Raw genomic sequence first — 24,258 nt, 5'->3', positions numbered from 1 at the left:
AGCATTGGGGCCACTCAAGTTTACACAGACATATCACCAGAGAAGTTTCATGAAAATAAATTTCTCTTCCAACCCAGGAGGATGAACCCTTCCATTTGTCCCATTTGCAAACATTATCTAATATAATGTGATTTCCAGATCAATTTTATAGTGGACTGGAAGAGACAAAAATAAGATTGGAAAGAACATCTGATTTAAGTTTCAGTGTTAGAGACTAGAAAATCCTTTGGAAAATCCATTGCAGTTTTGGGTTAAAAAATTGTGGTCATTGGAAATGTAGCAATATACTAGAACATAAATTTGTAAATACCTTTAAAGAGCACAAATGCAATGGTGTTGCTTTTTAGAAATCACCTAGTGTTTTGTAGGGAAGCAATGGCACTTGGAGTAGACCTCAAATAGTATTGATGGTGACTGTTGATGATTACCTAGCACCAGTTTTCTGCCTAACGGTTCATAGTCCTTATCTAAATTTGTTCTTCAAATCCTGTGAAGTAGTTTCTCTTACCACCTCAGTTTAATAAGTGAAGAAAATAGACATTAAAAAGATACATCATATACCTAATTGATTATGGAACTAGTATTTACACTGAGGTATGTTTGGCTTTACCTCTGTGTTTAAATTCACTATGTTATCTAAGGTTGTAAGAAAAGAGTATTAGAGATGGTGGGAGCAACATGAGCAAAGACACAGAGACTGGAAAGCCCAGGAAACAGTCAACAGAGAGCAGGTGATTTTGTTGGAACTACTGGTGTGTGTGGAATGAGAAACTTGGGAACACCATTTGGGGCCAGATGGTGAAAAGCCCTAAGCTCAAGGATGTTGACTTTTGTGTTGGGTGATAGGAAGACTTATTGGTGATTAGGGCTGAAGAAGACCTGGTAAAAGATTCTGGAGAGTGCGAGAATAGTTGCAAGGTTGGACTCTAATCCCAGAAAGCTCCAATGAGGATCTGAGCTGTCGAGGTGAGTAGAAGAGACCAGAAGGTGGGAAGAAGTGCCTAGGGGCAACGATGAGGCCACGTGAGCCAGCAAGTGGACACAGCTTCCTCAGGAACAGAAGCCTGTTGAGGATAGAATATCGTGATTTTGGACACACTGGGATGCCCACGTGAACATTTCCAGGAGACACTGGAAGATTTTGCTTGTAGACCTATGTGTTTAGAAACAGCAGGATGCTGTACCAAGTTTGATGAGTAAATTAAGATGGGGCAGAAATAAATTTTTTTCGAGGAAAGACGCTGTTCTAGGTATTTTACTATAATAATCTTAAGACATTAGTGATATTAACTCCATTTGAATGGTAAAGCAGTGGCTTACATGACATTATGATCTTTCTGAAGTCAAAGTAGTAGAGCCAAGATTCAAACTTAAGTCTGCTTCACTGAGGAGCTTGTAATCATTATTTATTTATTTAATTTGTATGCATGTTAGACACTCAGTCGTGTCTGACTGTTTGTGACCCCATGGACTATAGCCCGCCAGGCTCCTCTGTCCATGGGATTATCCACCAAGAATACTGGAGTGGGTTGCCATGCCCTCCTCCAGGGGATCTTCCAGACCCAGGGATCAAACCTGGGTCTCCTGCATTGCACGCAGATTCTTTACTCTCTGAGCCACCAGGGGAGCCCAATTTTTTTGTACAAAGCATTGTTCAATTGCCAAGAAAAATTATTATGTGAAAAAGCAGCAGTCCAATATGATGGTATTTATATATATTTTTAAAAGAAAAGCCATAAAATAAGGCTGCATATTTTCTATGACTGTGTGTAAAAAGTCTGAAAAAAGTACACAGTCAATGGGTAGCAGTGGTTACATCTGAGGTCTGAGGAGGATATTAAGATAGGCAGAGAGTTTAAAGAAAAACTATGTCTAATGTTTTATTTATTTATATGGAGAATATATTCACGTATTATTTGTATAATTAAAATTTAATATTAAAATGAATATTTCTGCTCAAAAAATGGCTTCCCATTCAGACATGATTGTGTTATAATGGGGTCTGAATTAAGTAAATGAGGTAATAGGATGAGTTTATAGAAATTATTTAGAACAACATTTGGGTGAAGTGATTGACATAATTCTTTCCCATGACTGGTTGCTGGTCTCTTCTGAAGTCAGGCAGGTTTTCATTAACAACTTCATGAGCCAGTTGGGCAGTCCTCACTTTTCTGAGGAATGTGTCAATTATAGGTAGTAGCCAGAGAACGAAGTTCCCAAGCAGAAGTTTGAATATAATCTGTTCTTTCTTATAGTTCAGGGCAACTGAATTCTTTTGTAAGTGGCTTCAGGCATGAATTTGGGGCTCTCTTCTGTTGAGTTTCCTCCCTGGGGAACCTTTAACCACCCTATTCATCATTCATTCAGCCCTATTCATCTCCACTGTGATCACAGCTCCAGTCATAATGAGCATTTGCCAGGTATTCTTGGGCTTCCCTGGTAGCTCAGCTGGTTAAGAATGTGCCTGCAATGCAGGAGACCTGGGTTCGATTGCTGACTTGGAAAGATTGGGTGGAGGAGAGCATGGCAACTCACTCCAGTATTCTTGCCTGGAGAATCCCCCTGGACCAAGGAGCCTAGCGGGCTGCAGTCCATGCGGTTGCAGAGAATAAGACAAGTCTGAGCAACTAAGCACAGCATAGATCCTTTGGGTTTTCGAAGGTACTGTTTTCTTTACAGTGTTTCCTTTTAGATACTTAATGTTTCTCATCCTTCAAGTCTCTGCTTCAATTCCACATCCTCCAAAAAGTCATCTGTATCTGACCTTCCAAACCAGATTGGACGTTCCCTCATGTATCCCCAGGATCCTCTACTTCCCACGCCGTTTCACCCTCCTGTCACTCATCCAAGGTAATTCTCCACCCTGGCTGGACATCAAAATCATAATGCAGCTTTAAAAATATACATGTCTGGGTTCCACTGCAGGTTTATTGCATCTGAATCTTTAGTATTGTGTCTGGATATTTATTTTTGTATATAGTGCTTACTGTATAATTGCAACTAATATTTCTTGATATTGATAAGTTCATTAAGAAGAAAGGCCTGGTTACTGGTAACTGTTTTACTAATATTGAAGACCTTCATCAGTAGCTGTGGCCTTACTGGTATCACCAGGATAATGTCATAAAGACAGAGGTCAATTTGTCTTGCTTAATTTAAAGAAGAAATTTTTGACATCATAAATCATGTTTTCTGGGTCCCAGAAGTAGACATTTGGGCATCTCAAATGAAGACTAAATAAGTAAATAAATATTCAATAGCTTATGCAAAACAGTCTTTCATTTCATTATCTTTCAATATATAGAAGTAGCAGTGGGATGGAGCATTACCTGGACAGGATGTGAAGTACTCAGTTTTGTTTTCTGGAGTCTTATTCTTGATCTCATTGGCTCTAACTGTGCAGCATCTGCCAATTGATATTTGACTTAGGTACTCTTAGAGTCAGGGACTCATGATACCTTGGTGCCCAGGATACTGCTCAAAATCTTATGTGTTCTTCCAGCCCTCAACAAGGAGAAGCAGAAAAGTATAGTGTTTAAGAGCCCTGATTCTGGAGCCTGATTCTGGGTTTGGAGGCCAGTTTTGCCATTTTAACAAGCTGTATGCTTCTCTATGCATGTGCTCCCATCTTTAAAATGTGGAGAAACATAATATGGAATCTACTTTGTAAAGTGTTAGTAGAATTAAGTGAGTTAATACACAAGAAGAATTTTAGAAGTTTATCTAGGTAGGTAGGTAGGTTTAGTCACTCAGTCATGTCCAACACTTGTGACCCAGTGGACTGTAGCCCACCAAGGTCCTCTGTTCATGGGATTCTCCAGGCAAGAATACTGGAGTTGGTTGCCATTTCCTTTTCTAGGGGATCTTCCTGACTCAGGGATCAAACCCATGTCTTCTGCATTGTAGGCGGACTCTTCACCAATTGAGCCACCAGGGAAGACCAGAAAATTATCTATTACATTGCAAATGCTTAAAAACATGGGCTATTTTGCTCTTAAAGATTAGGCATTCACCCTGGTTACACAAATGTTACAGAATGGTATGGGGAAGATAAAGAATAAACTAACCACAGATAACATGAAATCACTGATGATAAAATGGAGTATAAAACGTCATTGCATGATGACTGAAGATTTTTAAAAATGCAATTTGCTGAAGAGGATATCAACAAGAACAGATTTACCATTTTTACTAGCCCCTTAAAAGGTCCTGGAAAGGTCTTAATATTTTTTTTTATTAAAGCATTTACCTTAAATTATATAAACTTTAGGATTTGTAAAATCTGGATCTTCGAAATCAAAATGAAAAGCACTGTCCAGGAGGACAAAATAGAAGAATTTAGGCCAAACTAGTGAGGTAGATATATAAAGTATTCATTGACTGCTGACTTTTGCCTTGTGAGCTGGGCCTCAGATTAACATACCACAATTCCATTTTCACATGCCTTTCTTTGAAGCTCTCCTAACAACTTCCTAAAGGAATCAGTTTGCCCCATGTATGGACAAGTTAATTTTTATTTTCCCCCTTAATTGCCTTAGTCTTAAAATTTAGGGAAGAATTAATTAACTATCCTGATGAGGGAAGAAAAGTTAATAGCAATTTTAATGATGGTAACCTTAGCAGGATTTATAATAACCCTGAAAGGATGGTGAAGTCACTTCTTTCTCCACTTGACTCACTCACCTTCTGCAAATGGCTCTAAGTGCTGATTACAAAAGTGATTAATTACCTCCTAGAAGGCTTGTCTCCAGCCCATCTTCTTATCCCCAAACCAACTACAGCCTGAAGAATATAGTGAGAATTTTAAATACAAAAAAGATAAAATGGCCTTTTCTACAACATAAAGTGCTTTTAAGAAAGAATTTGATGATGAGCATCTGGATAGAGCTCTTACACCAGCAGAGGGAAAGGCAAATAAGTTATATTAATATTAGACTGGCCTTAAAAATGTCATCTAAAATGACAGAGAATGTGGTGGCTATGCCATGAATGAGATACTTGTATTACTACAAGGCAGTGGATTTTTGCCTGGAACCACTCTCCAGGGCAGGAAGAATGAGCCAGATAGAACCTAGTGGTATCATTAAGCTTAGTACTCAGAGTTCAGGGTTTGAGGCTCATGAGGAAATTGAAATTTGTAGTATAAAAGGGGAACTGTGGAGAAGAGAGCCATATGGGGAAGAAAGGTCATAAATCTGTATAGGGACACACTTGACTGTTTGGCCAAATACTAATCTGTGCACAGACAGAGTGAGATTTCTTATGTCCCAGCAAAGAACAACTACTGGAGAAAGAACAGCTACTGGAGAGTTATGAACTGACTTAAGGTATATGGTGCTGGAATTCAGGTTCTATCCAAAGTAGAAAAACCTTGTTGAACACTCTCAGCATTCAGTAGAGAACCTAGAAAAGCCATGCTCTGGAAGGAGGACTAGCTTAGACCTAGAATAAATGTTACTCTAGAACCACTTTGATATATCACAAAAGTAAGACTTAAAAGGATCAAGGAGGCTACAAGTTAATGCACTGCCTTATGGAATAAAACCCAACATTCTACCAAATGTACAAAAAAATATAGCATCCATTATTCCATAATACAACCAAAATATATGAGAGATATGAAGAAGCAGAAACATGTTCCATAATCAGAGGAATAATCATCTATTAGAAATCTGTCTCCCAGTTATAAATATGAAAGAATTATCAGGTAAGAACTTTAAAACAGTTAATATGAATATGTTCAAGGATATGAAAGAAAAAATATATATACTTATAATTAGAAAAAATTATTGCAATAGAGAAATAGAAGATATCAAAAGGATTTTGATGGGACATATAGATGAAAAGCTTAATATCTGAAATTAAAAAAGTTTTGATAGCCTGTTAACAACAGGCTATTCACTCCAGAACAAGATGTTAGTAAACTAGTAAGGGGAAAAACAGACTGAAAACTGAAACCAAAAGAAGAAAAGCTGAAGATAAATGAACAGAGCTTTAGTGACTTGTCAGACTATACCTGACATATAAATGGTCCTATGTATGTGTAGTAATTTGGAGTCCAAATAAGTGGGAAGGAGAGATTTGGGGCAGAAAAAACAACAACTTTGAAAATATCAGGATTGAAAAAATTCCAAATTTGGTTAAAAAAATAGAGAGTACTTATTTATGAATAGCACATAGAAGAAGAGGGATGAACTCAAAACCATATCCAAGCACACTATAATCAAACGGCTGAAAATAAATGGATAAAGAGAAAATATTAAAAGCAGCCAGACAAAAATGGCACGTTGCCTACAGGGAAATGGCAAGAATGATTCGACCTACTTATCAGAAAAAATGCAAGCTAGAAGACAATAAAATGACAGCCTGAAGTTCTGAAAGAAAAACGTTACAACCTGGAATCCTATATAAAGTGAAAATATTCTTCAACTGTGAAGGCTAATGAAAGCTAATAAAAGCCATTTTCAGAAAAACAAAAGTTAAAAGAATTTTCCCCAAGCAGATCTGCACTACATGGAGTGTTGAAGGAAGTTCTTGAGGTTGAAGGTCAGTTCAGTCCAGTCGCTCAGTCGTGTCCGACTCTTTGCGACCCCATGAACCGTAGCACGCCAGGCCTCCCTGTCCATCACCAACTCCTGGAGTTTATCCAAAGTCATGTCCATTGAGTCGGTGATGCCATCCAACCATCTCATCCTCTGTTGTCCCCTTCTCCTCCTGCCCTCAATCTTTCCTAGCATCAGGGTCATTTCCAATGAGTCAGCTCTTTGCATCAGGTGGCCAAAGTATTGGGGTTTCAGCTTCAACATCAGTCCTTCCAATGAACACTTAGGACTGATTTCCTTTAGGATGGACTGGTTGAATCTGCTTGTAGTCCAAGGGACCTCTGCCGTGTCGTGAGACTAAGCCCAGGTTGGCTTGCTAGAGGGAGTTTATGGATAAAGCTAAGCCATCTGTACTGAGGCAACGCTAGGGTAGCTAGTCCCTAAATTGACTAACAGGCTGACTACAGATGCATGACTGAACTCACCAAGATGAGCCAAGCATGGCTTAGAATAGTAGAACTATCTAAATGGCTGCTGCTGCTGCTAAGTCGCTTCAGTCGTGTCCGACTCTGTGCGACCCCATAGACGGCGGCCCACCAGGCTCCCCCGTCCCTGGGATTCTCCAGGCAAGAACACTGGAGTGGGTTGCCATTTCCTTCTCCAATGCATGAAAGTGAAAAGTGAAAGTGAAGTCACTCAGTCGTGGCCGACTCTTCACGACCCCCTGGACTGCAGCCTTCCAGGCTCCTCCATCCATGGGATTTTCCAGGCAAGCGTACTGGAGTGGGTTACCATTGCCTCCTCCAATATCCCAAAGAAGTAAATAATTATTTTAAATCATTAAGTTTTAAGGTGGTTTATTACTTAGCAGCAGCTAACTGATGTGGATTATCCATCCACATTTCAATAAATTAAAAGAATGATATATCTACCTGTATGTTTACTATTTCTGATGTTATTCATTAGTTTGTGCTATTCAGATTTCTATTTAGTATCATTTTCTTTCTGTATAAAGGACTTCCTTTAACATTTCTTTTTTTTTTTTAACTTTATATTTTATTCTGAATTTTTTTTAAGCAAAGTTAAACATATAAATAGCAAACAGCTAAAGTTAATCTTAATCTGATTGATAATTCTTTTTTTTTTAATTTTATTTTATTTTTAAACTTTACATAATTGCATTAGTTTTGCCAAACATCAAAATGAATCCATAAAAATATGGAACGCTTCACAAATTTGCGTGTCATCCTTGCGCAGGGGCCATGCTAATCTTCTCTGTATCATTCCAATTTTAGTATATGTGCTGCCGAAGCGAGCACCCTTTAACATTTCTTATGGTGATGATCTACTGATGGTGAATCATTTCAGCTTTTGTATATGCAAATTTTTTTTTCATTTTGCCTTAATTATTGGAAAATACCTGCATTTTTTTTCATTCAGTACTTTAAGGATGTTTCTCCACTGTCTTCTGGCTTGCATTGTTTCTGATAAGAAGTTTTCGGTCATTCTTATCTTTGTTTCTCTTTTTTTTTTTTTTTTTCCTAATTTCTTTCAAGATTTTCTCTTTAACTGGTTTTAAGCAATTTAATTATGGTAGGCCGCAGTCCATGGGGTCGCTGAGGGTCGGACACGACTGAGCGACTTCGCTTTCACTTTTCACTTTCATGCACTGGAGAAGGAAATGGCAACCCACTCCAGTGTTCTTGCCTGGAGAATCCCAGGGACAGGGGAGCTTGGTGGGCTGCCGTCTCAGGGGTCGCACAGAGTCAGACACGACTGAAGCGACTTAGCAGCAGCAGCAGCAGCAGCAGCAGCAGCAGGCCTTGGTATAATTTTCATCATAGTTCTTGTGCTTGAGGTTCACTGAACTTCTTGGTTATGTGAATTTATAATTTTTATTAAATTGTGGTAATCTTTGGCTATTATTTCTTCAATTTTTTTTTCTTTTCCTGTTTCTCTTTCCCCTGGATTCCAATTAAATGCATTTTAGTCTGATTTTATGTTTTTATATTTTCTCACAGCTCATCAATACACTGTTCATTAATTTTCAGTATTTTTCCTTCTGTGTTTTATTTTATATTGTTTCAATTGTTGTGTCTTCAAGAGGACTAATCATTCTTCTACACTTTCTTAATCTATTCTATCCATTGAGTTTGTTATTTGAGATATTGAATTTTTCATCTCTAAATGATTAATTTTTTATATGCTGTATCTTACCATGCTTATTTCACTCAATCTTCTAGAACATTTGAGAGTGAAAGTGAAAGTGAAGTCGCTCTAGAACATTTGAGGCAATAGTTGCTTTGTTGTCATTGTCTGCTAATTCAATCCTCTGTCATTTCTGGGTCTGTCTATATTGATTGATTTTTTTTCATTATGATTTAATATTTTCCTGCTTTGTTGCATATCTTGTAATTTTTTTTATGGATACCAGGCATTGTAAATTTTGCTTTATAAGGTGATGGAGTTTAATGTTTTCTTAAATATTTTGGGAACTTTTTTATGAAATGCAGAAATTAAGTCACTTGGAAACAGTTTGATCCATTTGAACTGTTAGGCAGTTTCTCCATGGCTAATTGGGTTTCCCTGGTAGCTCAGTGGTAAAGAATCTGTCTGCCAATGTAGGAGACATGGCTTCGATCCCTAGGTCAGGAAGATCCCCTGGAGAAGGAAATGGCAACCCACTCCAGTATTCTTGCCTAGTAAATCGCATGGACAGAGGAGCCTGGTGGGCTACAGTCCATGGGACTGCAAAGAGTTGGACATGACTTAGTGACTAAGCAACAAGAACCATGGCTAATTTGGGCCATGAAGTAATACTCTACCTGAAGTAATACTCTTCTCAAGACTCTACTTGATGCTCCATGTCTTAGGAAGTGAGAATACAAACTATTCTTATCCCTGTGTGAGCTCCAAAAACTATTACATCTGATCCTTCTGATGACTCTTTCCCATGCCTTGCATAGATTCTCACATGCTTTTTCTAGTCATTTCTCAGAAGAAAACTCATTAGGTACTCTTTGCAGATCTCTGGAGTTTTCTTTGTGCAGCTTTATTATTTTTTTTTCTGACTTTTGTCTTTTCAATTATAGCTACCAAAAATATATATACATATATTCTAACTACCATATACCTCTTGAATTCTGAACTGTCTTTTAAACTCAGGAGGTTTTCCAGACTTTGTTAATACCATTCAATCAACTGGGGCAATTATTGATGCTTTACATGAAATGTTTGTATGTTGAAACTGTAGTGCTTAATGTGGCAGTATTTAGAGATGGAGTCTTTGGAAGGTACTTAGGTTTAGATGAAGTCAGGAGAGTAGAGCTCCCTTGATGGTATTAGTGACCTTATTGAGAAGAGGAAGAGACAGAGCTCTCTCTCCGTCTGCCATGTGGGAGTGTAGCATGAAAGTGACTGTCTGCAAGCTGGGAAAGAGGGCTCTTATCAGAATTCAACCATGCTGGCACCCTGATCTGAGACTTCCAACCTCCAGAACTGTAAGAAATACATTTCTGTCCCTTAAATCACTCCATCTGTGGTATTTTGTTATAGCAGGTCAAGCTGACTAATGCAGTTGGTCTTGCCTTATTTTCCTTTTTTTTTTTTTCTTTTTTGGGACCAGTGGCCATCTTACCTATTGTCCAATGTGTAAAAAATATTTTTTTCTGTATTTTGTGTATTTTTAAAATTGTTTTAAGACAGGAAGATAAATATGTTCCCAGTTACTCCTTCATGGATGGATGTAGACATCTCTTTCAATTATATTTTGCTGAGCAAATGCAAATTCATTGTAATAAAAACTTGTGTTGAAATATGATATACCAAAACCTGATATTAATAATGAAGAAATCTAAGATATTATAAGCTTTCAGATCTGACATCTTTTTCTCTTCCTCAACTTGTATTTATTTGAATGGCATGAATGTTTAAAAAAATTAATATCAGTTAGTGGAATTAAATATTATTCTTGAATAAAATTCATTCTTCCTACTATTTGGTATGCAAATTGGAGATTTTTGAAAATTCCTGAAACACCGAGGGGTCTTGTTATGACCTATGCAAAAATTAAAGAACAACAAAATATTGCTTAATTCCCATGGCATGAAAGATACCATGAAGCCAGTAAATTCCTTTAACATTTTGGTAAATAGATTCATTTGTTATTTTGTTGCTTATTGGATCCTAGAGATCAGAGTTTTACCAGAAAATAAGTCCTGGATAGGTGTAATTTTAATCATAAATAATAAATTCGCAGGCCAAACAATAATGACTGTACCATTTTCTGCAATTTAAAATCATCGCAGTACTGTTTATAATAGCCAGGACATGGAAGCAACCTAGATGTCCATCAGCAGATGAATGGATAAGAAAGCTGTGGTCCATATACACAATGGAGTATTACTCAGCCATTAAAAAGAATACATTTGAATCAGTTCTAATGAGGTGGATGAAACTGGAGCCTATTATACAGAATGAAGTAAGCCAGAAAGAAAAACACCAATACAGTATACTAACGCATATATATGGAATTTAGAAAGATGGTAACAATAACCCTGTATACAAGACAGCAAAAGAGACACAGATGTGTAGAACAGTCTTTTGGACTCTGTGGGAGAGGGATAGGGTGGGATGATTTGGGAGAATGGCACTGAAACATGTATAATATCATATATGAAACGAGTCACCAGTCCAGGTTCGATGCACGATACTGGATGCTTGGAGCTGGTGCACTGGGACGACCCAGAGGGATGGTATAGGGAGGGAGGAGGGAGGAGGGTTCAGGATGCGGAACACATGTATACCTGTGGCAGATTCATTTTGATATATGGCAAACCAATACAATATTGTAAAATAAAATAAAATTAAATTAAAAAAATAAAATTATCCCTATCTCTTTTCTTTTCTCTGATAGTACAAAAGCAAGTATTGTGTTTTATCAAGTTTTCTTTAAGCAAAGTTTCAAGCATCAAAAATAAGGCCATCAGTGCGATCCTTCCAGGACAGATTGGAGAAGACAGAAAAAAAATGAGAAGGTTTTTCCTGAAATTGCGTTTTCATTTTTCACCTGGAGAGAAAACATCTTTTAGACATTGCTTTAGATCTCTGAGAATGATTGTGTATTAGGTCTTCAATGTGTTTTTTAAAACTCCCCTGAAGGGGTTTGGGTGAGAGTAAGCAATCTGATAGAATTCTTATGCATTCACATCCCAGATTTTGCCTGACTTTAGAAGGCTGTCTTTCTGACACCTTTCACAACTCTTAAAACAACTTAACGATCTGAGAGATGATGAAAAGAAGCAACTGTGCAGACAGAGGCTTTGGGCTTCGGGCATTGGCTAGCTGCTTTCAGTGTCCTCTTTCAATTTTGCCACCTTTCAGGGTTTTGTTTGGTATTCGATACAGCTTTTCAGAGACTTAATAGCCTTTCAGTAACCAGTGTAAGAAAAGAACTGTGGCCAGGATTGACTGTGTTTGTGCCGGCTGGACTCAAAGGCACATGAAACCTCCTGCCTTCCCTAGCACTTTAACCCTGTGTAGTAAAAGCACCATGACCTCTTGTGACAAATCAAACTAACCTATATAACCAGTTCTAGATAAAGGGGGACAGATGGATTTGTGGCCCGTTGTGACCATTGTCACATTTCTTTTTGAACGTTGGTATTTGGAGAAAGTTGAGAGAATCCAGAGGAATTGGAAATCACAGTGTCGTAAATTCAAAAGGAGCTACCACTTGGATGTTTTAATTTCATCCCTCCCTGAGTTCCAGGGTTCTTGATCTAGACCTCATTTAGCCACATTAATACTGTTCCCTTTTCTCCAGTCCTCATGGATACAACAGCCTTGCTTTCTAACAGCTCTGCCAACATCCCCCCCCCACCGCCAATCTCACTAGAAACATCAAATGATAAATTGAGAGAGGCTAGCAGATTTTTCTCTTCCTTTCTTTGGTAGGAAATGAAATGTCAGCTACCTAGGACAGATTTTCGTAATAGTTTTTCATATGTCTTTATCTATTTTACATATTGAGATTTGATGGCTTGTTCTGATGTACCTGATTTGACAAATGCATGTTGCTGTGATAAATATTGAGCAATATGTGAGCATATGATTTATATTGAGTAGCATTCCTTTGTCAGTGATAATTCCATATGGTACCCAGTGGCATCAAGTTCATATACAGTGGTCCACAGTGTCTAATTTCTATAGAAAACCACAAGAATATCTTAAAATGAAGGAAAGCCTGCACTGACAGGGCAAAAGATATTGTGTGGAAAAAGGAGACAAATCTTTTAGTGATTATGCTGTAATTCACACTTCTTATGAGTAGGTTCCTGAATCCAATAAGTACGGCAATGTATGGGTAATTGACTTCTTGAAGAGTGCAAATTAATAGCCATACAGGGTATGTGGAAAACATTAAAACTCAGCAACATGAAGGAGATTAAAATATAGCATTAAACCAGGCGAATAATCCTGTTTGAGAAAGTAATCATTGTAGAAAACAGAAATAAATATGAATTTGCACAGGGACCTCTTAATATCCCCACTAAAAAAAGACCCTGTTGACCTTCTAGAAAAATTTTCCTGATAAATGATTAGCCATTTGGCATTACAAATGTGAATACATGCTTAAGAATTTTTGTTGGGATTAAAAATGTATACACATTACTACTTAGGTAAATGAGAGCATTTAGTTTTCTTGATTTTGTAAAATGAAATAAATCTCTCCTATGGAGCCTATATCACTGGGTAGCAGGGTGCTTGTGTTTATGTGTGTAGGGGTTTAGAGGGCTATATATTTATTAGAGAGCTTGGGAGAAAATCTGAAGTCTACCAGTTAGTGATAGTATTTCAATCTCTTCCAATTTCACTGTCCCTTTTGGATTTTTTGTTATTGACTATCCCAAAGCCTTTGACTGTGTGGATCACAATAAACTCTGGAAAATTCTGAAAGATATGGGAATACCAGACCACCTGACCTGCCTCTTGAGAAATTTGTATGCAGGTCAGGAAGCAACAGTTAGAACTGGACAGGGAATAACACACTGATTCCCAATAGGAAACGGAGTATGTCAAGGCTGTATATTGTCACCCTGCTTATTTAACTTATATGCAGAGTACATCATGAGAAATGCTTGGCTGGAAGAAGCACAAGCTGGAATCAAGATTGCTGGGAGAAATATCAATAACCTCAGATATGCAGATGATACCACCCTTATGGCAGAAAGTGAAGAGGAACTCAAAAGCCTCTTGATGAAGGTGAAAGAGGAGAGTGAAAAAGTTGGCTTAAAACTCAACATTTAGAAAATGAAGATCATGGCATCTGGTCCCATCACTTCATGGGAAATAGATGGGGAAACAGTGGAAAGAGTGTCAGACTTTATTTTTCTGGGCTCCAAAATCACTACAGATGGTGACTGCAGCCATGAAATTAAAAGACACTTACTCCTTGGAAGGAAAGTTATGACCAACCTAGATAGCATATTCAAAAACAGAGACATTACTTTGCCAACAAAGGTCCGTCTAGTCAAGGCTATGGTTTTTCCAGTGGTCATGTATGGATGTGAGAGTTGGACTGTGAAGAAAGCTAAGTGCCGAAGAATTGATGCTTTTGAACTGTGGTGTTGGAGAAGACTCTTGAGAGTCCCTTGGACTGCAAGGAGATCCAACCAGTCCATTCTGAAGGAGATCAGCCCTGGGATTTCTTTGGAAGGAATGATGCTAAAGCTGAAACTCCAGTACTTTGGCCACCTCATGCGAAGAGTTGACTCATTGGAAAAGATTCTGATGCTAGGAGGGATTGGGGGCAGGAGGAGAAGGGGATGACAGAGGATGAGATGGCTAGATGGCATCACTAACTCGATGGATGTGAGTGTGAGTGAACTCCGGGAGTTGGTGATGGACAGGGAGGCCTGGCTTGCTGCAATTCATGGGGTCGCCAAGAGTCAGGCACAACTGAGCAACTGAACTGAACTGAACTGAACTGAACACTCACTCCTTCAAATTTCCTTTCTCTTTTGCTGCTTTCCTCCAGGTTGCTATCTGAAAACTGAAAGGAGGTCTAGGTTACTCTGTGCTATTAGAGAAAAGAGTGGTCTGATATCTATAAGTCATCCCATGACTTCTTACTGATTTGGGCTGTGTTGTTGTTCCGGTCTCCCGCTGATCTTGTCTGGCCTTTTGAGACATTGTGATGCATCTGGTTTTATAAAAGGCAGAGGAACCAGAGATCAAATTGCCAACGTCTGCTGGATCATGGAAAAAGCAAGAGAGTTCCAGAAAAACATCTATTTCTGCTTTATTGACTATGCCAAAGCTTTTGACTGTGTGGATCACAACAAACTGTGGAAAATTCTGAAAGAGATGGGAATACCAGACCACCTGACCTGCCTCTTGAGAAATTTGTATGCAGGTCAGGAAGCAACAGTTAGAACTGGACATGGAACAACAGACTGGTTCCAAATAGGAAAAGGAGTACTTCAAGGCTGTATATTGTCACCCTGTTTATTTAACTTATATGCAGAGTACATCATGAGAAATGCTTGGCTGGAAGAAGCACAAGCTGGAATCAAGATTGCCAGGAGAAATATCAATAACCTCTGATATGCGGATGATACCACCCTTATGGCAGAAAGTGAAGAGGAACTAAAAGCCTCTTGATGAAAGTGAAAGTGGAGAGTGAAAAAGTTGGCTTAAAGCTCAACATTCAGAAAACGAAGATCATGGCATCCTGTCCCATCACTTCATGGGAAATAGATGGGGAAACAGTGGAAACAGTGTCAGATTTTATTTTTCTGGGCTCCAAAATCACTACAGATGGTGACTGCAGCCATGAAAGTAAAAGATACTTACTCCTTGCAAAGAAAGTTATGACCAACCTAGATAGCATATTCAAAAGCAGAGACATTACGTTGCCAACAAAGGTTCATCTAGTCAAGGCTATGGTTTTTCCAGTGGTCATGTATGGATGTGAGAGCTGGACTGTGAAGAAGGCTGAGTGCCGAAGTATTGATGCTTTTGAACTGTGGTGTTGAAGACTCTTAAGAGTCCCTTGGACCGCAAGGAGATCCAAACAGTCCATTCTGAAGGAGATCAGCCCTGGGATTTCTTTGGAAGGAATGATGCTAAAGCTGAAACTCTAGTACTTTGGCCACCTCATGCGAAGAGTTGACTCATTGGAAAAGACTCTGATGCTGGGAGGGATTGAGGGCAAGAGGAGAAGGGGATGACAGAGGATGAGATGGCTGGATGGCATCACTGACTTGATGGACGTGAGTCTGGGTGAACTCTGGGAGTTGGTGATGGACAGGGAGGCCTGGCGTGCTGCGATTCATGGGGTCGCAAAGAGTCAGACACGACTGAGAGACTGATCTGATCTGATGCATCTGAATGGGGCCTGTGGTTGCGACCCTTTGCCTCCATTTACAGTGAGACTGCTCACTGTGGACTTTGCGCACCTCTTCTGCTTCTCTGTGTTTCCTCAGTGGGACTTAAGACCCTTTCTGGATCATCCTCATTTTATACAGGGGCTGAGAAATCCAAGGTTGTACTTCAAACTCATATGCTCAGCATATTGTGTCAGTCTCCAGTGAACTATTTTTGCAGTGTATTGAACATAATTGGAGTTTCTAGAGTCTTACAACCTGTTCTGAGCGGAACTGGTGAATCCTGCCTTCTCCCAGGGCTGAGGATCTCCCACAACCGCTGTGGTACTTCCATCCCTTTCTCCCTATACTACTACTACTACTACTACTAAGTTGCTTCAGTCATGTCCGACTCTGTGCGACCCCATGGACTGCAGCCCACCAGGCTCCATTCTAATGAGAGGACTAGGAGGACCTGTGCATGTGACCTCTTTACTCTCCCTCTCTCTTCCCATTTCTCCAGGGCCAAGAGATTGTTTTTCTTCTTCTTTCTCTCTGGCTAAGACTTCTATGTATGTCTTCTACTTCCGCCTAGGTCCTACTTTGCCTAGGTCCTCAATGGTAAAGGGATCTTGGAACTGCTGCCTTACTAATAGAGGAAAATTTGAAAATAATATCCCTGTTACTCATGGGATGCATGGCTTAGGAGCACAAAAAGTCTGGATTAAGAGTCCTTTCTGAAACAAGGCAGAGAAAAAGTAAATAAGTATCTGGCCAATACAGGACTCTTTCCTATAGTATACTGGATGGAGGCATGTGGTTTTTACCTGTATCTCTTGTGACCAGTTGTTCCTTGCTCCATGGTTCAGTCCATTCCATAGTTGGACAGTTATATTTATTCTCCTGCATTCTGTGACCATAATACATTGTAAAGTACTTGAGAACAGGGACTTTAACTAGTTTTTCTTTGCATACTCCACAGGTCCAAAATAATGCTTCATATGTAGACTGCTCTCAGTAGTAACTATTTGCTGAAATAATGAGTGAATTCTGTTGAGGCACATTCTGCCACTATAATTCTTATCTCTTGCCCTGTTCTGCTCCTCAGTGCTACAGTATGACAGTCCTTCAGTATGACAATAAAGAAAGAAAGAAAGAAGTGAAGTTGTTTAGTCGTGTCTGACTCTTTGCGACCCCATAGACTGTAGCCTACCAGGCTCCTCTGTCCATGGGATTTTCCAGGCAAGAGTACTGGAGTGGCTTGCCATTTCCTTCTCCAGAGGGTCTTCCTAACCCAGGGGTCGAGCCCGGGTCTCCCACATTGTAGACAGACGCTTTACCGTCTGAGCCACCAGGGAAGCCTGTAGGCAGATATTATGTTTTTTATTTAAGCCTTTTTTGGGCAGGCCCACTATTTCTATTTCTTTCAGTTGCCCTCAAGATGATTTCTACACCATTCTGGTCACTTTAATTTGAATTTTTTAAACAGAAAAGCAGAGAACAGCCCTGTGGTCATATCAAGTGGCATGGTCTATTACCATCAGAAAATATGGCAAGGAGGTTAAAAGAGAAGAGGAAAAAATTTTACATATATATTAAAGAAAAAGACTTGGAAAATAAGTTCTCTGGTATATAAGGAACAGCATGAATTTAAGGCTGAGTTTAGAATATATATTTGGAGATTGATAAAGCACTTGCTATAGCCTCTCATGAAATTTTACTTGCAAATTTGAGCAAAATTGGCTTGGCTAAACACAGAATCCTATTGTCTCAAAAAAATCACTCTGAAGTCTGTTAACAGAAGGTAATGAAAAATTGCAGGGATTTGGGATTAGGGGAAGATCCAGAAACCACTGGGTAGGGTCTGAGAGAAGGTAGAGAAAGTCCTATGTACAGTTATGTGAATGTTTGGAAGGATGAAGTAAAGAGTGAGTATATGCATGTGTGTGCTTAGGCGCTTCAGTTGTGTCCTACTCTTTGTGACCCCCGAGGACTGTAGTCCACCAGGGTCCTCTGTCCATGGGATTTTCCAGGCAAGAATACTGGAGCGTGTTGCTATTTCCTACTCCAGCAGATCTTACCTACCCAAGGATTGAACGCATGTCCCTTACTTCTCCTGCATTGGTAGGTGGGTTTTTTTTTTTTTTACCACTTGTACCACCTGGGAAGCATGGAATAACTGCTTTTTAAAAATTCAGAGCTGCAAGCATGAGCAAACACTGAGGTGAAACAAAAAGGATGCTAATAAGACATAAAAAGAGTCAGCCATAAATTCAAATGCACAAAATGTCAGTTCAGACTGCCACAGGGTTTTACCAAATGCTGTAGTTGAGCACTTCCCACTCTGGTTTGTGTGTAGTGTAATGAAATATCTGTTCAGTGAAGGATATGAGTGTTAGAGTCTAGCTCAGGCAGATCTGAACTTTCAGAATGATTAAAGTCAGACACATTTTAAAAAATCACTTATAGTATCTGACCTGATACCTCTGGTAATCTCAGAACTTTTTCTAAAAACTTAAAATCAGTGGTAATGTTAACAATACTAATGTTTTCTTCATGATCATCTTCTTGATGTATTCATTATAGTCCCATAAAATCTTTGCAGCCCTAGTTCACGTTAGCAATGTGAACCTGAAGCTCTGAATACTTCTTTCAGTCCTTATTTATAATGCTTTCCAGGCTCAGCATCAAATGACCGTTGACTTTATATTTATTTGTTCCCAGATGCACTATGGTACTCAAAAGTTTTGTATTTCTTTCTCAAAGGTTCTGGCTTCCATTTACTTGTGTTTCAGAGGACTGTTTCTTTGAAATAATACTTATATGACTTTAAAACTGGCAAAAAATTTGGAAAAAATTTTGGTATTTAACTGGTTGAGAGATTTGTGATATTCTCTATCTGAGATAACCAAATAATGTGTTGTTCACATTAAAACACATTTGAGAGAGAAATGGCATGCTACCATTAGAACACTGAAATACTCGGAAAATGGGCATTAACTGATACTGTCCTGGGAAAACTAGGACATGGAGTCAACTACATTTGATGAATGGAGTGGATTCTTCTACCAGCTTTGGAGGTTATATCCACAGCTATAGCATTTGAGGTTTTGAAGGAAGATGAGAAAATTTTCTAGGTTGTTTGTCTCTACCTATCAGCCAAAATACATACAGTAAGTTATCTACATTTTGGAAAGTTATTTCCCAGCTTTGAACTCTCAAATATTCTTTGCTTGCAACGGAGCTTAAATTGCTTATTTAACCTGCATATTATGGTGGACGGGCATTCCAGTGAACTTCTGCAGGTGGGTTTCCAACTGAGGAGTAATAGTGTTAGGATGATATCTAGGAGAAGGATTACTGAGATGAAGGGTTGTAGAGTAGGGTACCTTTTTGCAAATAAGGTCTAAAAGTGCAACTTAATGTCAGAGAAAAGCTGAACTGCCCGTGTACATGAGAGGATCTTGTCTTGGAAGTTGTATGTACATGAGTGTGATTAGTGTAAAAAATAAACTGTGTATTTCAGACCATAATGCAAAGCCGAAGGGTAGCCAGCTACGTAGGGTAGTGACAATTCAAAAATTGTATATCAAATGTATATCAAAAATATACATTTTTGAATGTATATGTAAATACTCACATTTTCCTTTTAACTCTTCTGAGTCGGGCACGACTGAGTGACTGAACTGAACTGTGTGTGCGACCCAAAATTCTCATGTATTTGGTCATCAGAGATACAAAGATCATAAGGCTGAGAACCGTGACTTTGAGGGTTTAAGTTTAGAGTTAAAACCAACTAGCAAAGTGAGAGCCCTCATGCATGCCAAGTCGCTTCAGTCATGTCTGACTCTTTGCAACCCCGTGGACTGTAGCCCGCCAGGCTTCTCTGTCCATGGAATTCTCCAGGCAAGAATACTGGAGTGGGTTGCCATGCCCTCCTCCAGGGGAGCTTCCTGACCCAAGGATCAAACTTGGTTGAACCCCAAATGAAAGAAGGTCGCCACAAGAGATCATATGTTGTAATTCCATTTGTATGATACATCCAGAACAGGCAGATCCAAAGAGACAAAAGGAGATTTGTGGTGGCCTAGGTATGGAGGGGTTTGGGAAAAATGGGAAGTGACTGGTAATGGATATAGGGCTTCTTTTGATATTGATGAAAATGTTCTAAAATTGATTGGAGTAATGGTAATATAATTCTGTGAATATACTAAAAACCATTGAGTTGAACCATTTGAATGGACAAATTGTATGGTATGTGAACTATGTCTTAATAAAACTGTTATTTTAAGAAGTGCCTTCTGTATCACTTACTTCAGGGAAAGACTGTTCTAATTTTATTATTTATCTTTATTGAGTTTGCCATTTATTTACCTTTCCAAGTTTGTTGCTTTTCTCTGGTGTCTTCTTGTCAAAAGTAGAGCATCTCTTACATCTCCTTCACTGGCAGGTGGGTTCTTTACATCTAGCCCCACCTGGGAAGCCCCAGAGAGCTTAAAGGCCAAAGAATGGGGATAGGGCTTCCTATGATTTGGGGGCAACATTAAGAGTATACGACTTGTGCCTTTTGACTATAAGAGAAACAAGCAGATTCTTGAGGGAGACGCAAGTCTACCAGATGCCTTAGAGTTCCATAGGGGACACAGTGATATTTGCTAATGTGTGAAGTGTATTGAGCATTAATTAAAGGGCCAGCTGTATGACTTAGATTAATGCAGATATCCTCACTCTGCAGGAGAGAACATATGCTGTGTGGGGACTATGGGGAGACCGCCTGGTTCCAGAGTCTCTGAAGACCCCAAAGGACAGTCAGTCTGTTTAGGCAGCTGCTTTCGTCATAGTCGGTCTAGACATGACTTGTGCTATTATCTGACTTTTAAGAAACCCAGAAATTGACGAGAGAATAATTGTATCTCAAGTGTGGAAGCCCCCTATTGCCATTGGATGCTTGATATCTTTCAAGAACATTGACTCCGTATCCCCTCTCTTCTTACTGTATAGCTGAGCTTGTTAAAATAGCTTACTTCCACTGTCTTCCTTTTCTCTTCTACATTTAGTTCTGATTTCTATTCCCACTGATTCTTTGAAAGCTCTCTTAGTGGACTTGTTCAGCTCCTTGTGGATATCTGAATTATTTCCTAGACAGTCAGCCTGATGAAGGTAGAGTCTGAGTTGTGTTGTTCCCCACCATCTCCCCACCTAGTGTAATGCCTGCCTTATATTAAGCATAATCTAAGTATTAGCTGAATGAGTGAATGAATGAACTATCCAGTGGTTATGGGCAATGCACTGACTAGTCCTTAATTCTTTCCATTGAAACATTTTCTGTCTCTTTATTTGTTTTTTCACCTAGCCCATAAATATTGGCATTTATAGTGTTTAGTCCTCTTTTTGTCTGACTTTATGTGCTTTTCTTGGGTGACCTGTCCTTGGAGAGGTGTTAGTAGATGCTCCAGAGCACTCTGTCCAGTCAAGTGTTAAGACCTTTCTCTTCCACATGTTGGATTAGTCTAGCGAACTGTCTGTTGGACATTTCCACCTAAATAAATGGCTCCCTAGCTTGTATTTGGAAATATCCTGTGGCACGGTACTCCTCCAGATTCTTCAGGCTTCTCCATATTTCAGCAAACCAAATACATCTTCTTGTGCTATCTATTCTTCATCGTGGTTTTCCTGAAGACTCTTCTGGATAAGTTTAATCCTTCGTCACTTTTTGCCAGCACGGTTTTTGTATGTTCTAGTTATTAAATAATCATTTAAGATTTAAATGTACTAAAAATGAAAAAGAGAAAGTTGGAGCATCTTAGGAAACATGGATGCTGCAAGACTAGTTCTTTGGCTAAAGAGTACCTATATCTGAGCTCCTACTATGTATCAAGCTGTGTGCTAAGCACTTCTACACAGAAAGTTTTAATCCTCACAAAAGCTTTGTGAAATTGTTGCTATTATCCATATTATACAAATGAAGAAACTAAAGCTCAGAAGAATTACATGTCTTATCCCAGGTGATGCGCCTAGTACGTGCTAGTGCTCTGACAGGTCGGACTGACTCCAGCCAAAGCCCTTAATCCACTGTGTACACATTTACTGGGCCTCTTTGTGTTTAATGTAGTCAGTCATCCTGGTAGGTTTGTTAGCAATATTTTTTCTTGGGTGAAACTTCCAGTGTTCCTCTCTGACTTGGCCCCTCCTGCTTACACGTGATCTCTGAACCTCTTGCTTTTTCGGAGTCTTCTTCTTGAGATGTTGGGCTGACTAATAGAACCACCCTGACTCAGAGCCGGAAAGTATCGCTCTTTCCAGGGCTTTTGGTTCATCACTGAGGTGGCACATGGGAGCCTTGAACAAGAATAGGAACTTCGGGAGGCGGGGACAGAACGAGTCTGTTCTGACATCATCAGGTTGTGCTTTTCCGTTTTGCCACACCGGCAGGGAGTGGTGAGGATGAAGAGGCAGAGGGCTGAGAGATGACATCCAAGGACCAAGATACGGGGATAAAAGAGAGTTCTTGAATTCGTGCAAAGACGCATCACTGTCCCAGTGTTTTGCTCATGGGCTGGGCTACTTTCATCTCAGACGAGGGCAACTTCAGTGAAAAGATGTCAGGAGAAGGGAACTTTGAGCACCAAGTTTGAGGTGAAAGATCATGGAAAGTGATTCAGATGCTTCCAAATGACTGTTTCTTTGAAGCTTCCTCTTAAAATGGAATCAGGCCATTTAGGAAATAGGGAGTTAGAAAAATACCCCTGTGAACAATAGGTAATTAGTAATTATTATTGCTGTTGTTATTATGGAGTGTTTTCTCTGTGACGGGCATTGAAATTAAGACCAGTGTATCCATACATCAGTGGGCCACAACTCCTGTGCAGAGTATATAATTTCCTTTATTTTAAGGTTGAAGAAATGAAGCTAAAAGAGGTGAAAAATGCCTTGTGCAGAGAACAGCAAAAGCATGGCAGAGCTGTACAGAACTCGACTGCGTTCGATTCCCTGTTATTTTCCTTGAAATGTGCACTGCTTTGGTCACTTCTATGCTGCAGTCCATGAATTTGCTAAGAGTCGGCCACGACTGACTGACTTCACTTTCACTTTTCACTTTCATGCATTGGAGAAGGAAATGGCAACCCACTCCAGTGTTCTTGCCTGGAGAATCCCAGGGATGGGGGAGCCTGGTGGGCTGCCGTCTATGGGGTCGCACAGAGTTGGACACGACTGAAGCAACTTAGCAGCAGCAGCAGCAGCAGCATGCTTCCTGAGACTTAGAAGAATCACTTAGATCTTCTCCTGGGTTGCCCCAGATGCTCTTCTGCATTTCTTGCTAGAACTCCAGTACTCTCAGCAGTCCTAAAGGCTGCTGGGCATATGGCTGCCTTCACACACACTCATGTTACCTTGCCCTCCCGGCCGCTTAATAGTGAGGATACATTATCAGAGCTAATAGGACTCAAATGAAGAAAACTGGTCAAGTGAAACCCCATAAATTGGCTCGTGTGCTTCCACCATCTCTTCTAATACCTGATGCTGGGGATTTTCATCCTTGTCTGGTCAGGCTACAAGGGAAAGTATTAGCATGAATAACTCCCACAGCAGTGATGAGCGTGCCGCCAGCTGCTCCAATGGCCCATTTATTAGCATGACAGAAATTCAAACCTACACACAGGGATCCTCTTTTCAGTGAAAATATTACCGCTTTGCTTCAGAAAGATGATCACTCCCCATGCCCACCCTCTTCATTTTGTTCTTTTCCTGCTGTTTCCTCTATCACAGGGAGTTTGCCACTCTCTTCCGAGTCTCACCCTGACAAGCTTTTTGCTGGTGATGAATGAGGTGTGAAGTACACGGGGCAAAGCTCCCTGGAATACTTGTCCCTGTAGTGCCGTGGGAACCTCAGAGCCCAGGTTCTCAGCCGGGCTCCTCCGCTTACCTCCTGTGTACTCTTGGTGCTCTTGCTTAACGTCACGGTGCCTAATTCCTTCGCACTTCCTGGTAAACAGGGGTCATAAAAACACATGCCTTGTAGGTAAATATAAAGGTTGAGAGCCTTGCCTGGAGCATATTTAAAAGGTTAATTCATGTTAACTGTTGTTACTGGTGGGGCAGCTTCACTCTGGCTACAGGGTCTGATTTGAGCTGCCTCAGCTGCAGGGGCACTGAGTGACCTCAGCGGTCATCTTGGCTTCAGGCTGTTGGTGTGAGGGGCAGGCAACACAGATGGGAATGATCTAAATTTTCTTTTTCTTTCAAAGGTGGTCTGTTCATTACTCAAGTTTCAGAAACACTAGGAAAATGTTGCTAAGATTATGTGCCTCCTTTTTTCTTATTCTCTATTCACTTTCCTTCAACTATTT

At 39.7% G+C, this 24,258-nt stretch overlaps 1 long non-coding RNA gene and 1 other non-coding gene across 25 annotated transcripts in view; one reads left to right on the top strand and one right to left on the bottom strand.

Annotated features, from left to right (window-relative positions):
- The window catches only part of LOC147358454 (uncharacterized), a 461,639-nt gene that overhangs the window by 170,764 nt on the left and 266,617 nt on the right, over nt 1-24,258 (top strand). Inside the window, exon 3 of one of the 24 annotated variants that reach the window (XR_015142276.1) lies at nt 2,680-2,850. The exons of 22 other annotated variants lie outside the window; for them this stretch is intronic. This is a non-coding gene — a long non-coding RNA (uncharacterized LOC147358454). The remainder of the gene's footprint in view (nt 1-2,679; nt 2,851-24,258) is intronic. One more of the 24 variants, XR_015142274.1, reaches the window with a different exon arrangement.
- Nucleotides 7,755-7,861, bottom strand: LOC147358456 (U6 spliceosomal RNA). Its single transcript, XR_015142559.1, has one exon. It is a non-coding gene; the product is annotated as a U6 spliceosomal RNA (small nuclear RNA).

Source organism: Bos grunniens, chromosome 15, assembly GCF_055505025.1.
Source record: "Bos grunniens cultivar Pamir isolate PY7600 chromosome 15, Bosgru_T2T1.0, whole genome shotgun sequence".
In the NCBI taxonomy this organism is placed as follows: domain Eukaryota; kingdom Metazoa; phylum Chordata; class Mammalia; order Artiodactyla; family Bovidae; genus Bos; species Bos grunniens.
Note: the sequence above shows the minus strand (reverse complement) of the source record. Positions and strands in the feature narration are given on the sequence as shown.